The sequence below is a fragment of the Colobus angolensis genome, unplaced genomic scaffold (assembly GCF_000951035.1).
Source record: "Colobus angolensis palliatus isolate OR3802 unplaced genomic scaffold, Cang.pa_1.0 Scaffold33, whole genome shotgun sequence".
NCBI classification, from domain to species: Eukaryota; Metazoa; Chordata; class Mammalia; order Primates; family Cercopithecidae; genus Colobus; species Colobus angolensis.
This window is the reverse complement of record NW_012116599.1, coordinates 13,398,714-13,410,586: the sequence shown is the minus strand read 5'-3', so window position 1 is coordinate 13,410,586 and position 11,873 is coordinate 13,398,714. Positions and strand designations below refer to the sequence as shown.

The 11,873-nt window shown below is 39.6% G+C and overlaps 1 pseudogene; it reads right to left on the bottom strand.

Moving 5' to 3' along the window:
• Nucleotides 1–10,491: 10,491 nt before the first annotated feature.
• On the bottom strand, nt 10,492–11,387 carry LOC105518888 (annotated as a pseudogene).
• Nucleotides 11,388–11,873: the final 486 nt, after the last annotated feature.

Here is an 11,873-nt window from a genome sequence, read left to right as displayed (position 1 = left end):
CTTTGGGACACAGCTAAAACAGTGTTTAGAGGGAAATTTGTAGCACTAAAATGCCCACAGGAGATAGCAGGAAAGATCTAAAATCAAAACCCTAACAACACAATTAAAAGAACCAGAGAAGCAAGAGCAAAAATTCAAAAGCCAGCAGAAGACAAGAAATAACTAAGATCAGAGCAGAACTGAAGGAGATAGAGACACAAAATACTCTTCAAAAAATCTTTGAATCCAGGAGTTGGTTTTTTGAAAAGATTAAAAAAATAAATAGACCACTAGCCAGATAATAAAGAAGAAAAGAGAGAAGAATCAATAGACACAATAAAAAATGATAAAAGGGAGATCATTGCTGATCCCACAGAAATAAACTACCACCAGAGAATACTATAAACACATCTACACAAATAAACTAGAAATTCTAGGAGAAATGGATAAATTCCTGGACACATACACCCTCCTAAGGCTAACCCAGGAAGAAGTCAAATCCCTGAATAGACCAATAACAGGTTCTGAAATTGAGGCAGTAATTAATTGCCTACCAACCAAAAAAAGCCCAGGACCAGATGGATTCACAGTGGAATTCTACCAGAGGCACAAAAAGGAGCTGGTACCATTCCTTCTGAAACTATTCCAATCAATAGAAAAAGAGGGAATCCTCCCTAACTCATTTTATGAGGCCAGCATCATCCTGATACCAAAACCTGGCAGAGACAAAACAACAACAACAAAAAATTTCAGGCAAATATCCCTGATTAGCATCGATGGTGAACATCCTCAATAAAATACTGCCAAAGCAAATCCAGGAGCACATCAAAAAGCTTATCCACCATGATGAAGTTGGCTTCATCCCTGGGATGTGAGGCTGGTCCAACATACACAAATCAATAAACATAATCCATCACATAAACAGAACCAATGACAAAAACCACATGATTATCTCAATAGATGCAGAAAAGACCTTCAACAAAATTCACCAGCCCTTCCTGCTCAAACCTCTCAATAAAGTAGGTATTGATGGAACATATCTCAAAATAATAAGAGTTATTTATGAGAAACTCACAGCCAATATCATACGGAATGGGCAAAAGCTGGAAGCATTCCCTTTGAAAACTGGCACAAGACAAGGATGCCCTCTCTCACCACTCCTATTCAACACAGTATTGGAAGTTCTGGCCAAGGCAGTCAGGTAAGAGGAAGAAATATAGGGTATTCAAATAGGAAGAGAGGAAGTCAAATTGTCTCTGTTTGCAGATGACATGATTGTATATTTAGAAAATCCTATCATCTCAGTCCAAAATCTCCTTAAGCTGATAAGCAACTTCAGAAAAGTCTCAGGATACAAAAATCAATGTGCAAAAATCACAAGCATTCCTATACACCAATAGTAGAAAAACAGAGAGCCCAATCATTAGCAAACTCCCATTCACAATTGCTACAAACAGAATAAAATACCTAGGAATACAACTTACAAGGGATGGGAAGGACCTCTTCAAGGAGAACTACAAACCACTGCTCAAGGAAACAAGAGAGGACACAAACAAATGGAAAAATATTCCATGCTTATGGATAGGAAGAATTAATATCGTGAAGATGGTCATACTGTCCAAGGTAATTTATACATTCAATGCTATCCCCATGAAGCTACCATTGACTTTCTTCACAGAATTAGAAAAAACTACTTTAAATTTCATATGGAACTAAAAAAGAGTCAGTATAGCCAAGACAATCCTAAGCAAAAAGAACAAAGCTAGAGGCATCACACTACCTGACTTCAAACTATACTACAGGTCCAGAGTACCCAAAACAGCATGGTACTGGTACCCAAACAGATATATAGATCAATGGAACAGAACAGAGGCCCCAGAAATTATGCCACACATCTACAACCATCGCAACTTTGATAAACCTGACAAAAACAAGAAAAGGGGAAAAGATTCCCTATTTTATAAACGGTGTTGGGAAAACTAGCTAGCCATATGTAGAAAACTGAATCTGGACCCCTTCCTTACACCTTACACAAAAATTAACTCAAGATGGATTAAAGACTTAAACATAAGACCTAAAACCGTGAAAACTCTAGAAGAAAATCTAGGCAGTACCAGTCAGGACATAGGCATGGGCAAATACTTCATAACTAAACACCAAAAACAATGGCAACAAAAGCCAAAATTAAGAAATAGGATCTAATTCAACTAAAGAGCTTCTGCACAGCAAAAAAAAACTATCATCAGACTGAACAGGCAACCTACACAATGGGAGAAAAATTTTGCAATCTATCCATCTGACAAAGGGCTAATATCCAGAATCTACATGAAACTTAAACAAATTTACAAGAAAAAACCCCATCAAAAAGTGGGCAGAGGATATGAACAGACACTTCGCAAAAGAAGACATTTATACAACCACAAACACATTAAAAACAGCTCATCATCACTGGTCATCACAGAAATGCAAATCAAATCCACAATAAGATACCATCTCATGTCAGTTAGAATGGCGATCATTAAAACTCAGGAAAGAACAGATGCTGGAGAGGATATGAAGAAATAGGAACGCTTTTACATTGTTGGTGGGAGTGTAAATTAGTTCAACCATTGTGGAAGACAGTGTTGTGATTTCTCAAGGATCTAGAACCAGAAATACCACTTAACCCAGCAATGCCATTACTAGGTATATACCAAAAGGATATCAAATTATTCTACTTTAAGGACACATGCACACCTGTGTTTATTGCAACACTATTCACCACAACAAAGACTTGGAACCATCCCAAATGCCCACCAATGATAGACTGGATAAAGAAAATGTGGCACATATACACCATGGAATACTATGCAGCCATTAAAAAGGATGAGTTCATGTCCTCTGCAGGGACATGGATGAAGCTGGAAACCATCATTCTCAGCAAACTAACACAGGAACACAAAACCAAACACCGCATGTTCTCACACATAAGTAGGAGTTGAACAATGAGAACACATGGACACAGGGAGGGGAACATCACACACCAGGGCCTGTCAGGGGTGGGGGGTCTAGGGGAGGGATAGCTTAGGAGAAATACCTAATGTAGATGTCGGGTTGATGGGTGCAGCAAACCACCATGGCACATGTATACCTATGTAACAATGTTCTGCACATGTATCCCAGAACTTAAAGTATTAAAAAAAAAAAAAAAGCTTAAGAGCAGGAAAAAAAAAATGTATGTGCCACCAGGGCACATGTTTACCTATGTAAAAAACCTGCACATCTTTCACATGTACCCCAGAAATAAAAATTAAAACTAAAAATAAAGTATGTGCCATCTTCCCTGTCTCTCTCTTGCTCCTGCTCTTGCCATGTGACATGCCAGCTCCCCATCACCTTCTATCATGATTGTAAGCTTCCTGAGGCCTCACCTGAAGCAGATGCTAGCACCATGTTTCGTGTAAAGACTGCAAAACTATGAGCCAACTAAACCTCTTTTCTTTATAAATTACCCAGCCTCAGCTATCCTTTATAGCAATCCAAACAAACAAATACAGCCTTGCACAAAGAAAATCAACCAAAATATTTGTTGCATTGGACAGAATTATATTCTGCAGGTTTTCTTGATACCTTCATGGATGAGCTAAGCAGTGTGTGTCAGGTAACACCTTAAAGAACATTGAATGAGAGATTCTGCAGACAACCAGTATAATCCTTGTAGGAGCACAAGATGGCCCCTTTCGGGACACCCTAACTGGTACTAGACATTTGCTTAATCACCTTTTCTTTTGGTGACTGGGGCACTTGCCAATGACTGTCCTTGAAAAATAAACATGACGGTGAGTGATCTACCTTCCCTTGGGGCTTACTTCTGAGTAGAAATCAATGAAATGGAAAATACACTTTAAAAATAGGCAAAATTAATGAAACCAAAGCTGGTTTGTTGAGATCAATTAATTTGGTAAAGCTCTAGACACCCTGATCTGAAAAAAAAGAAGAAATAAATTATCAATATCAGGAATGAGAGAGGTAGTATCACCATAGACTCTATAGACATTAAAATGTTAAGAGAATATCATGAACAAATTTGTGCCAAAAAAATCTACAACTTAGATGAAATTGACACATTTTGTTAAAGACACAAACTGCTAGACTATTCACAAGAATAAACAACACAAATAGAACTAACCCGTATCTTTTAAATTGAATTTGGATTTGTTATTCAAACCTTCCCACATAAAACAAAGTGAAGCTCAAATGATGTCACTGATGAATCCAGCAAACATTGAAGAAATAAATAATACCAATTATTCACAAACTAGTCCCGAAAACTGAAGCCTAGGGGATTTCCTAATTCATTTTATGGGACCAGCATTATCACAGTACCAAAACCAGATAAAGACATTATGAGGAGAAAAAAAATTACAGACCCTCATGAGCTTAGATGCAAAAATTTTAAACAAAATATTGGCAAGTCAAATTCTGCAATATTTTAAAACATTTACTACATAAAAAGATTACACATCATGACCAAATGCGGTTTATCCTAGGAATGCAAGGCTGGTTTGACATTAGAAAATTAATCAAGGTCGTATCACCATGTTCATAGCAATGTAACCCACAACAGCCTATAAGTGGAAACAACCCAAGCAAAAAAGTGATGTATATATACAGAATGCAATATTATTTAGCCTTAGAAAGGAAGAAAATTCTGACATATGCTAACATGAATGAACCTTAAGGACATAGTGCAGATTGAACTAAGCTAGTCACAAAACAGCAAATGCTGTATGATTCTACTCATATGAAGTATCTAAAATAGTCAAATTCATAGAATAAAAGAGTGGAATGCTTGTTGACAAGGGCTGAAAGATGGGGGAAATGGAGAATTATTTTTTAAGGGGTCCAAAGTTTCAGTTTGGGAAGATGAAGAGAGTTCTGGAGATGAATGGCAGTATTGGTTGCACAACAATGTAAATGTACTCAATACTGAACTGTGTACCTAAAGTGGTGAAGATGATACATTTTATGCTATGTGTATTTCACCACAATTAGTGATAAAAAAATAATTTTTATAAATCATTTAAAGTAGCATACCATATAAATAAACTAAAAAAGTATAAGCATATAATTATCTCAATAGGTATGGAAAAAGTATTTGACAAAAATCCAAAATCCATTTCTGATTAAAAAAAAAATTCTCAACAAACTAGGAAAAAAAGGCAAGTATCTTAAATTAATGAAGGGCATCTTGGAGGAACCCACAGCTAACATCATCCTTAACAGTGAAAGACTGAATGCTCACTCCTCGGATCATGCCAAGGATGGGGGGGCGCTGTTACCGCTTCTATTCGACATTGTTCTGCAGGCTACTAATCATAACCCTAATCTAAGGAAGAGAGGCAAACACAAGGATTCAGGGCAGGAAGGGATAAACTAATTCTACTGCTTTGTGTAAATGCCATTGGGTTTACAAATACGACTGCCCCCATCTATAAACCTGCTAGCCCCCATAACTTGAAGGGAAAAGATCAATACCCCCTACCAGTATTTTAGTTGTACAAGAAGGCCTTGACACGAACACTTTTTGTGGAGTGGTTCTACATTGATTTGTCCCTGAAGTCAGGAATATCTTGCCAGTAAGAGACTGTCTTTGAAAGTTCTTTTGATTTTGGACAATGCCCTGAGCCACCCAGAACCCACGAGTCAACACTGAAGGTGTCAAAGTGGTCTACATGCCTGCAAACCCAACATCTCTAATTCAGCAACAAAAGGTGGGGGGTATGTTCTTTCAAGATATGGATCTGTGAAAAATTTATGAACGAATAGACACCACACCAGAGGAATCAGCAGAAGATGACTTGAAGGAGATGAGTGCTTTTGAATCAGTACCAGGTACTAAAGAAGCTGTAGAAGAAGCAGTGCCAGAAAACAAATTGCTATCAAAACCAAGGAAAGTCTGAAAAATTGTCACAGGCTAGAGGAGATGAAACAAATGTGATGAGTAAATGTCATGTGGAATCCTGGAAGGGATCCCAGAAAAGAACAAGGGTATTAGGTGAAAATTAATGACATCTGAAGAAAACATAGACTTTACTTCATCATAATGTGTCAGTGTTGGTTAATGAGTTGGGATAAATATGCATAGTAATCCAAGATTTAGCAATAGGGGAAACTGGCAAAGGATACATGGGAATTCTCAGTGCTATGTTTTGCACCCTTGCTTTAAATCTAAATTTATTGTAAAATTAAAAGTCTATTTTAAAAAAGACATCTATGTTTTTTAATGAGCAAAGATTTCAAAAGACAGTTACCAAAGAAGGTACACAGATGGTAGACAGGCACATGTAAGGACATTCAACATAATTAATGATTAGGGTAATTAAACTAAAACTGCAGTTTAATCCACATCCCATTAAAATAGCTGCAATGAAAAAGACTGACTATATCAAATGATACAGTTGAGTTATCTGTCCCTCCAAAATCAAGTGCTGAAATTTGATCTCTAATGTTGGAAGTGGGGCTTAGTGGGAGGTGTTTGGATGGATCCCTGATGAATGACCTAGTGCCCTCTCCCAGTAATGAGTGAACTTTCCATCTATTAGTTTCAGCAAGAACTGATTATTAAAAAGAGCCTGACATCTGCCTCCTTCTTCTCTTGCTTCTCTCTCGCCATGTGATCAGCACCCTCCACCCTCACCTTCTGCTATGAGTGGAAGTAGCCTGAGTCTCTTACCTGATGCGGAAGCTGGTGCCATGCTTCTTGTGCCACCTGATGAACCACAAGCCAAATAAACATGTTTTCTTTATAAATTAACCAACCTTGGGTATTCCTTTATCACAGTGCAAATGTACTAAGACATCAAGTGTTGGTGAGTGTGAAGAGCTGGACCTCTCCTATGCTGGTGGTGGGAGGGCACCTTGGTCTGGCCGCTTGTAAATATTGCTTAGCAAATTCTCAAAAAGGTAAACATACACCTACCATAGATCAAGCTATTTCACTATTGGGTATTTATCAATAAGAATAAAATACTTCCTGTATTGTGTGTATTTTTAAATTTTCTGTATATTATGAAATTTTCACATCTTAAAAATCCCTATTTGGTAGGGATACAGTGTACCTCCCCAGGCCAGTCAATTATTAGAGACAGCAAAGGGCTCGCCCTTAGAGCTCAGAGCCCACTGAAATTATTCAAACCAACCAGTGCTAAACTGTTTCCCCTGCCCTGCCTTGCCTTTCCTGCAGAAACTCCAGTAGAGCTATGGTCTAGCCTCTAGCCTCACTCCTATTCTTTCTGCCTCACTATATTTCAAGTCAAAAAGTGTACAATGCACTACTTTGCCACAGCCACTATTTCCAGTCTACAGCAGTCAGGGTTCAATGAGAGAAGTAAAGCCGCTGGGGATCCACATGATGAAGAATTCATCAGAGGCTAAGAATATGGAAATATAGTAATGTAAAGAAAGTATTAAAGACTGTTTGCACACTAATGTGCACAAAGACAAATTTGGAAAACACCTAAATCTCTATCAACGTTAATTGGTTGAAAAAACTACATTGAATCCAAAGTAAAGACTTTTATGCAATTACTAAAAGAACTTGTCAAATCAGTTGGTATTGGCCTCTAAAGATGTCTGTAATTTATTGGCAAATTAAAAATGCAAAGTAAAGAACAATATGTTCAGCCTGTTACTAGATTTTATTTTAACAAAATAGGTGTGAGAAATACATTAGATATATGCATATACATAAAATAATTTCAAAAAATCAAAATGATGCATATAAAACTGCTAAGAGCATTTTCCTATAGAATTAGCAATAAAGGGAAGTTTCATTTCTCACTGTGCTTTCGGTATTTTCCCAAAAAGAGTATGTTTAAATGCAACCTGGATATGACCTACAAATAAAAAATTGCTAACTGAGAGGTACATGAAGTGGCACAAACTGATTCACATAACTGGAAAAAATTTCCAAATGTGACAAATGAAAATGTTAAATCACAGTTCAGTAAGTGTTATAGTTTGGATATTTGTCCTCACTCAAATCTCATGTTGAAATATAATGCCCAATGTTGGAGGTGAGGCCTGGTGGGAGGTGTTTGGATCATAGGGGTGGATCCCTCATGGCTTGGTGCTGTCCTTGCAGTAGTCAGTGAGTATTCACAAGATATGGTTATTTAAGTGTGTGGACCACCCTCATCAACTCTCTCTTGCTCCTGCTTTTGTCATGTGACATGTTCCTGCTTCACCTTCTGCCATGAGTAAACACTCCCTGAGGCTTCCCCAGAATATGAACAGATGCCAGCACCATGCTTGTACAGCCTGCAAAACCTTGTGTCAATTAATCCTCTTTTATTTATCAGTTACCTGTCTCAAGCATTTCTTCATGGCCACACAATGAAGAATAGAAAATTGGTACCAACAGAAAATAGTACCAATAGAAAATTGGTACTGAGAGTGGGACATTACTATAAAGATACTGAAAATGTGGAATTGACTTTGGAACTTGGTAACAGGCAGACATATGAAGAGTTTGGAGGACTCTGAAGAAGACAGGAAGATGAAGGGAAAGTTTGGACCTTCTTAGAGACTGGTTAAATGATTGTGACCAAAACGCTGATAAAAATATGGGCTATGAGCACGAGGTTGATGAGGTCTCATGTGAAAATGAAAAAGTTATTGAAAACTGGAGTAAAGGTCACCCTTGTTACGCCTTAACAAAGAACTTGGCTGTACTGCGTCCATGCCCTAGGGACCTATGGAACTTTGAACTTGAGAGTGATGACCTAGGGTATCCGGCAGAAGAAATTTCTAAGCAGCAAAGCATTCAAGATGTGGCCTAGCTTCTTGTAACAACCTACACTTAGATGCAGGAACAAAGAAATGACTTCAAGTTGGAAATTATATTTAAAGGGGAAGCAGTGCATAAAAGTTTGGAAAATGTGCAGCTTAATCATGTGGCAGAGAAAGAGAAAAAGCTTTTTTGGGAGAGCAATTCAGGCAGGCCACAGAGCCACCATTTGTTAGAGAGATGTGCATAACTAAAAAGGAGTCAAATGCTAATGCCTCAAATGAATTTCAGAGATCTCCAAGGCAGCCCCTCCCATCACAAGCCTGAGGTCTATGAGGACTGAATGATTTTGTGGGCCAGGCCCAGGGCCCTGCTACCCTGTGCAGCCTCAGGACACTGCTCCCCACATCCCAGTCACTCCAGTTCTAACCTCAGCTCATAGGCCCCCAGATACAGCTTGGGCTTCTGCTTCAGATGGTGCAAGTCATAAGCCTTGATGGCTTCCATGTAGTGTTAAGCCTGTGGGTGAACAGAATGCAAGAGTGAAGGAGGCTTGGCACCCTCCACCTAGATTTCAGAGGATGCAAGGGAAAGCCTGGATGCTCAGGCAAAAGCCTACCACAGGAGTGGAGCCCTCACAACAAATCTCTACTAGGGCAGAGTGGAAATGTAGGGTTGGAGCCCCCACACAGAGTCCACAACAAGGTACTGCTTAGTGGAGCTATGAGAAAGAGGACCACCAACCTCCAGACTCCAGAATGGTATACCTTCCGGCAGCTTGTACCTTGCTCCTGGAAAAGCTGCAGGCACTCAACAACCTGGAGAGCAGCTATGAGGCCTGAATCCTGCAAAGTCACAGGGTTATAGTCGCCCAAGACTATGGGAGCCCCTTCTCCACCCCTTGCACCAGTGTGCCCTGGATGTGAGACATGGAGTCAAAGGAGAATATTTTGGAGTTTTAAGATTTAACGACTGCCCTGCTGGGTTTCAAACTTGCATGGGGCCTGCAGCCCCTTTCTTTTGGCTGATTTTTCCCTTTTGGAATGGGAGTACCCAATGCCTGTACCCCCATTGTAACTTGGAAGTAAATAACTGTTTTTTGTTACAGGCTGATAGGTGGAAGAGACTTGCCTTGTCTCTGATGAGACTTTGGACTTTGGAATTTTGAGCAAATAATATAATGAGTTAGATTTTGGGGGACTATTGGAAAGGCATTACTGTATTTTGCAATATGAGAAGAACATAAGATTTGGGGGAATAGGCAGGGGAGAAATGATACAGTTTGGATATTCGTCCCGTCCAAGTTTCATGTTGAAATGTAATCCCCAGTGTTGGAGGTGGGGCCTGGAGGTGTTTGGGTCATGAGGGCAGATCTCTCATGAGTTGATGCTGCCCTTGTAATAGTGAGTACTCACAAGATTTGGTTGCTTAACTATGTGGCACATCTTCTCATTCTCTCTTGCTCTTGCTTTTGCTATGTGACATGTCTGCTTCTACTTTGCCTTCTACCACAAGTGAAAGCTCTCTGAGACCTCCCGCAGAAGGTTTACTTGACTCATGTTTCTGCAGGCTGTACAAGCACATGCTGACACCATGCTTGTACAGCCTGCAGAATCATAAGCCAATTGAACCCCTTTTCTTTATAAATTATCCAGTCTCAGGTATTTTCTATAGCAGTTCAAGAATGGCCTAACACAATACAAAATGTTTTTTATTTATTATCCAAAGCCAGATTATTCTTACTATGCTAAAGGAGAGATGACTAGATGACTTACCTTAGGCAATGGCTTTCTCTGATGGCAGTTGATACCACCAATGAAGATCATGTTGGGCATCACGGGTCCAAAGTCAGATAGTCCAAAACAAAGTCAGTTCGCAACAACCAAATTGATGTGTGGCTGTAAAGATCATATACTGTGACGGGCGTTCGGAGAATTTCAGAGGCTATTTCTAGGGCACTTTTGAAAAAATGGTGGCAAAATAAATGTTCCTCCAAGTGCATGATGTGGTTCCATACTCTCTCCTTGAAAGTCATGGCATCTGAGAACCTTAAGAGACCTCTGGGGACATAGGAAAGAGGAGCAGGGCACTGTGCACCTTCTTCAAGATAGTGGCAAAATACTCCCCTGGTGAAGACAACAGAGGGGAGGGAGAAATATTTGGCAAGAATTAAGCCACAGGCATTAAAAGGATCCAGAAATACCACATCAAAAGAACTCTCCTTTAAGTATTCTACTAATTTTTTGTCCTTAAACAAACTTCTACAATTTGAATAAAATAAGTCCAAGATACCACGGGATGAAAGCGTCACTAGAGGATACAGACTTTGTGCTTGTGCTTTCCAGTGAGAATCAGTGAAAACCATGAACTTCTGGTTCAGATCCTCCAGAGTGTATGAGGTTGAGTAAGTCTTCACTGTGCAGTTCAGTGATCTTTCCAGTTGCCAACTCACCTCTGTCCTGACTGCGACCACCTCATGTCCCCTGAGGATGAGTTTCTCTACCACCGACCTCATGGCGGTGAACCAGTGGCTCCCATCCATGGGCACTACCAGCAGCTTCCCTGCCTCAGCAAAGCCACGGGTCAGCAGCAGACATACACATAGGGGAAGGGGGCCGTTCCACCCAGCAGGAGCCATCAGAGAACTTCAGCCGAGAGTGAGCCAGCAGCTGGAATTCTAAGCTCCTATAATATTGTAGGCAGGAGAAGTACAGGCAAAACCTGCCCCCAAGGGAAGCCGTGTATTTTCCTGTTGACCCAAAAAAAAAAAAAAAATCACACTTACTGCCAATGATTTACTCATAAGGATGAGAACACATGAGTAGCATTTGCTGAGATACCAACTTGTATGTTTTCCAGGAAAGAGTAGTTTATGGTCTTTGTCTTGAGGGCAGATCATGCCCTGTACTGCAATGTGAGTTTAGAAACAAAATTATTAAGCAGTGCTTTTAGACTTTGATGACTCAGAAAGGTAAAAAGGAAAGTAAATTTGAATAAAGCTAACGTTTTTGGAAATTGTCCCTGATATGGTTTGGCTGTGTCCCCACCCAAATCTCATCTTGAATTCCCGTATGTTGTGAAAGGGACCTCATGGAGGTAATTGAATCATGGGGTCAGGTCTTTC